The 5,502-nt window shown below is 57.9% G+C and overlaps 1 long non-coding RNA gene across 5 annotated transcripts in view; it reads left to right on the top strand.

Moving 5' to 3' along the window:
* The window catches only part of LOC117283994, a 14,775-nt gene extending 10,765 nt beyond the window's left edge, over positions 1 to 4,010 (top strand). For all 5 annotated transcript variants that reach the window (XR_004515034.1, XR_004515035.1, XR_004515032.1 and 2 more), the window contains one exon: positions 1,362 to 4,010. This is a non-coding gene — a long non-coding RNA (uncharacterized LOC117283994). The remainder of the gene's footprint in view (positions 1 to 1,361) is intronic.
* Positions 4,011 to 5,502: the final 1,492 nt, after the last annotated feature.

The raw sequence follows: 5,502 nt of genomic DNA, 5'->3' as shown, positions 1-5,502 counted from the left end.
AGAGAGGGAGAGGGAGAGAGAGAGAGAGAGAGAGAGAGAGAGAGAGCGCCAAAACTCTTCTCCTTCAAAAATTTCCCAAGGCTTTTCTGTTGAAGGTAGCACCAGCCACAAAACTGTCCCTGAGGCAAGAGCCAGAACAACAGGGTCAGGGCTTTGTGATCACCTGCCCTGCCTACCCTGGCCAGCCTTAGGACAGACTCACCTCCAGCTTCTACAGGGCCCAGCGGTCACCACTGCTTCTCGGGATGGGAGCCTCCTTCTGAGGTTGGTCCTGGGTGAGGGCTGCCAGGTGGAGTAGGCCCTGGCATAGCCCGTTCTGTTGCCTAAGGTCCCTGGGCAGTTGCAGGGTCTTCATTAAATAATGCCATCTGCAGATGTGGCATAAGATATGGGCGTGAAGTGCTCCAGTTGAGGGGCATGCAAGGACCAGAAGGGGCCTCCAGTCGATCACTGGCACCTGTTATTCCTGGGGGATGGTATCTGACTATGGCTTCCCAGGGAAGGAGTGAGGTCCATGGAAATGAGGTGGTGGGGAAACCAAGGCATGGGGAGGTCCAAAGGGACCACAGTGGGAGGCAGAGGACACATGGGGAATAGGCAGAGTGGGACGTACCTCACCGTGGCCTGCAGCAGCCCGTATCATCGGTGGTGGTGCTGGACCCAGGAGTCTCCAAATTCCTTTCCTCCATGTCCCCCTTCATGTAAAATTGGGACCAGCCAGGAGAGTCCCCAGAGAGATACACAAGGGAGGCAAAAAACACACAGGTCCTCTCAGCACCCACCTTGCCAGGTCCCTCTGGGCCATCGGCCTCTGGGGGAGAATGAGCTGCACCGCAGAGGTCTCTTCCAGCTCCACTCAGTGTCAGGGCGCTCCTCAGCCCACCCTGCCATGGGCAGCTCCGCTCACCGGCCCCAGCCAGGGCCAGGACTCTCAGCGGGGCTGCCTGCTCCTCCTGCAGCCTGGAGGCTTCCAGGTCCTCCTGTGGGCAGCATGGAAAGCATGAAGTCAGAGGCAGCGAGGACATCCCACACAGGGCCCAGCTCAGCAGCTCCATCACCTGTGTGTCCTGCAGCTCCTTGCAGAGACTGTCCAGGGCCTTCTTTTTAGTCTCTGTGTGTCGCGGCTGCATCACCAGCTGCCCGTGAACAGAGGTCAGCTTGGCAGGGCCTCCTCCGCTGTAAATGTGCTGGGGGCAGGCAGACTCACTGACCTCCTGCACCCATCTTCAAGCCAGGGCCTCCTTTCCCAGCACTTGGACTTCAGACCACAGCTGTGGAGAATCAGAGGAAGCCGACCCACAGGCACTAAGCACTCCCCTGCACCCCGTACCTCACACGCATTGTCTCGTTTCGTGCACCAGGTCTGGAGGACAATGCCAGCACCCTTTCCAAGTGACGGGCACCCAGGCTTGGCGATGTAAGGCACAGAGCTTCTGAGACCCAAGGAGCCTCCCCGCCCATCCTGAATCTTCCTACTTTCAGGGCTCTGTGGCCCCCAGCAGGGACAGTGGCATCAGGACCCGGGCGGAGTTCAGGCCCACCCACCACTACCTGTCAGAGGAAGCAGTCACAGAAGTGCTCAGGAGCACAGGGCAGGACTCTGGGGTCACCTGTCCCCCAGCTGTGAGAGATCAGTCCTAGCCCAGCCCCTCCCCTGCCGTGGGTGGCACGCCTGTCCTTGCATAGTCCCAGGGGCCTGGAGTTACCAGTGCTGTGATTTCACACAGCTCATCCTGCAGCGGGCCCAGCTTCCCGGCCAGCGCCTTCTTCTCCAGCCGCTCTGAGATGCAGCGCGATGGTGATCTGAATGTTTTCTTGTCTCTGCGGAGAATGGGAATCAATGGCACCGAGACAGCCAGGCCCAAGTCGCCAACCTGGCTGACCCTGGGGCGGGCAGAGTGGAGAATCATCCCCTGTCCCCAGCAGAGGCTCCAGCAGGATTCTGCCTCACGGGCACCTTCACAGTGGAGGCCTGCAGAGCGCCATTGTGCTGTGGGGAGAGGGGAACTGTGCTGCTCTGCCTTAAAGGACCTGGTGGGGAGGAGACCTGGAGCATCGGCCACGCACCAGCCGTGGGACTCTGTCCTGCATCTGGGCCAGCTGCTGCCTCAATTCTTCGAGCTCTATCTTCATCTCAACTTCCTCCGAGAACCCAGCTGGGGGCTGCAGGGCTGGGGGCACTGCTGAGAAGGGAAGTAGTAGTAAAGCTCTGGGCCTCTCAGTGCTCAGCCCTCAGTTCAGGCTCCTTGCCCCAAACCTTGGCTTCTTCATGAATGACTTCTCCTGCCCAGTGGAGGCCGGTCTTGAAAAAGCGCTTTCCCCTACCGTTCTTGTGTGGGGTTGGCAGTGGGCACAGCACCCTTCTCTCCTCTGGGGACCCAGAGGCTCAGATAGATGACAGGATTGCTGGCTCCTGGCACAGAGCCCTTTCTGTTTGGCCCAGTGCCCTTGAATGCACCTCACTCCTTGGGTCAGTGTAAGCCACACCCCAGCCAGGGTTCAGATCCAACTCCCAGGTCACACTTGTCCTCAGTCACTCCATTCTTGTTGGAGTTCCATCAAGCCCTGCTCCAGCTCCTCCATTTTCATGCCATGCTCTTCTGTGGCCTCGTTCAGTGCCCTCAGCTGCCGAAGGCACTGGGCCCAGTCATCAGGGGGGGACTGCTGACCTCAGGCCCATCCATCCCCCAAGTGTCCGTCCCCTCTCCCCACTTCTGGGGTGCAGTGCAGTGTGCTGCACCTCGTTCATCACCCTTTGCTGCTCAGTGACAAACTTCCTAGGGGTGGAGACACAGGGTCAGGGTGCAGGTAGCTGCATGGGGAAGAGGCTCAGGGGCCCTGCCCTACCCTGACCCCTCAGCCTAGCGACTGCTGCCCCACGAGCAGACACTCCCTTGTTCTCCTGGAGGAGCCTGCGCCCCCTGGCAGCATCCTGGCTCTGTTCAGAGAGGAAGATAGGAGCGGGGATTCCACTTCCAGGAAGACTCCCCCAGGGGCGGCCTGAGCCCAGCTCCCTGCCAAGCCTCCACCTCCCAGACCTCACACCCTGGGGTCTGTCAGAGAGCCTGAGCGTAAGTGGCTCTTCTCACCGGCCTGGCTTGCCTTGAGGCTGAGCAAAATCCAATACCAGCTACCATTTACTGAATGCTTGCTCTGTGCGGGGCCCGAGGAGATGACACAAAATGGCGTCAGTTCAACACCAGGAGTGTGCGTCTGATCCCCCCTCGTATTTAATGGCACAGCTGCTGATGCGACCCAGGGCTTGGTATAAGCTTGTCCCATACCCGACCGCTGAGCTGTAACAGATCTGGCCCTCAAATGCAGATTTCTTACCCTGCACCTGACCGTTCTCACGCGATCCCTGACCCTCTACTGCCATTGAAGCCCCATCCCCAGCAGCCCAGGCAGTGGTGACTCACCTTGTCAGGTGGGTGACAGGCTCCTCCAGTGGATGTACCTGTTTACCAAGCCCATTGTGGAATGCTTTGCCTGCTTGTCTCTTGTCAGAGCTTTTCTACTGCACACAACAGAAGCAGTAATGCAGATGAACATGTTGAGCCCCAGCCAGCAATGCCCACATGCCAGTCCTTGGAGGCCATCCTCCTTGAGCTCACGGTTGTGCAGGAGTGATCCATTTGTGGTGTTACGCTTGCTCTGCGTGGGATGCAGGATGCTGTTGTTCTCTCCCTTCTTGGCCCACAACACAACCTTGAGGTCCAGCTTGTGCAGCCGCTCCTCCTGCCCCCCAGCTTTCTCAGACACAGCCTGGAGCTTGCTTTCTCTGGGCACTGAGCTGCACAGAAACAAGCTCCAGCTGCCTCTTAGTTGTTGGCACTTGCACTACAACCATGTTTTATCCTCCAAGTTCCTGGCTTTTAGATCTACCTTGGTTTCATGACCAAAGATTTCTCCTTCCCAGATGATGGCCAGTATTGAAGCCAGTTTCTCCTAGGGTTCCCATGTGGGGTTGGCAGTGGGCACAGGTTCACAGTGCTTCTTTCCACAGCTAAGAATTCAGACAGGTGTTTCACGGAGGCTCAGCCAGATGACAGGATGGCCAGCTCCTGGCACAGATCCTTTTCTGTTTGCCTCAGTGCCCTTGAATGCACCTCACTCCTTGGGGCAGTTTAAGCCACATGCACAGCCAGACCCTGCCTTCCTCCAAAGCCACTCTTGTCCCCACTCACCCATCTCTCTCTTTAGCCTGCTGGCCTTGTTGATGCTATTTTTGCTCTACAGGGAATGGGAATCAGTGCCACCAACAGAGTTGGTCCCCAGATCCCCGCCTCAGTGTCCATGGGCCAGGGCAGAATGGAGATTCACCCCTGTCTCCAACAGATGCTCCCACAGGGCTCTGTCTCCCAGGACATCTTCCCAATTGTGACCTGAGGAGCCCTCCTTGTACTGTGGGGAGAAGGACCCAGATGGTTGTGTTGCTGTGCCCTATTGTACTGGGAAGGGAGGAGACCTGGGAGCAGTGGCCTTACGATACTGTCCTGCATCTGTGCAAACTGTTTTATTTCTCATAGCTCCTCCTTTATGCGAAGTTCTTCCTTAATGGGCCCAGCTGGGGGCTGCAGGGCTGGGGACGCTACTGAGAAGGGAAGTAGTAGTAAAGCTGTGGGCCTCTCAGTGCTCAGCCCTCAGTTCAGGCTCCTTGCCCCAAACCTTGGCTTCTTCATGAATGACTTCTCCTGCCCAATGGAGGCCGGTGTTGAGAAAGCGCTTTCCCCTACCGTTCTCGTGTGGGGTTGGCAGTGGGCACAGCCCCCCTTCTAGCTGATGGTGTCACGGAGGCTCAGATAGATGACAGGATTGCTGGCTCCTGGCACAGAGCCCTTTCTATTTGCCCCATTGCCCTTGAATGCACCTCACTCCTTGGGTCAGTGTAAGCCACACCCCAGCCAGGGTCCAGGTCCAACTCCCAGGCAACCCTTGTCCTCACTCAGCCATCTCGGCCTTCAGGGCCGTCAGTTTCATGTCCAGATCCTTGATCTTCCTATCCTGCTCCTCCTACACCTCTTGTAATGCCCTCAGCTGCCCAAGGCACAGGGCACAGTCAGCAGGGAGGGACTGGTGACTTCAGGCCCATCCATCACCGAAATGTCCGTCCCCTCTCCCCACTTCTGGCCCCACTGTGCGGTACCTCTTTCTTCTCTCTCTGCAGCTTAGTGGAGACCCTCCTAGGGATGGAGACAGAGGGTCAGGGTGCAAGTAGCTGCATGGGGCAGAGGCCCAGGGGCAGTCGCTGCCCAAGCCCACACCCTAGGGAGTGTTGCCCGAGTAGGAGACACTCACTTGCTCTCAGTGAGGGACATGGGACCACTGACTCATCCTGGCTCTGTTTAGAGGGAGACATATGAGGTGTTGATTCCACTTCCAGGAAGACTCCCCCAAGGATTGCCTAGGCCAAGCTCCTTCCCACAACATCCCATCGCACCAGACCTCACCCTGTAGCCTCTTTGTGGAAGTCCCAAAGAAAACCCATAGCTCCAGGGACCA

This window comes from Fukomys damarensis, unplaced genomic scaffold, assembly GCF_012274545.1.
Source record: "Fukomys damarensis isolate Sample0158 unplaced genomic scaffold, DMR_v1.0_HiC HiC_scaffold_33, whole genome shotgun sequence".
In the NCBI taxonomy this organism is placed as follows: Eukaryota; Metazoa; Chordata; class Mammalia; order Rodentia; family Bathyergidae; genus Fukomys; species Fukomys damarensis.
The sequence above is the reverse complement of the archived record's forward strand: the minus strand, read 5'-3'. Positions and strand labels throughout refer to the sequence as shown.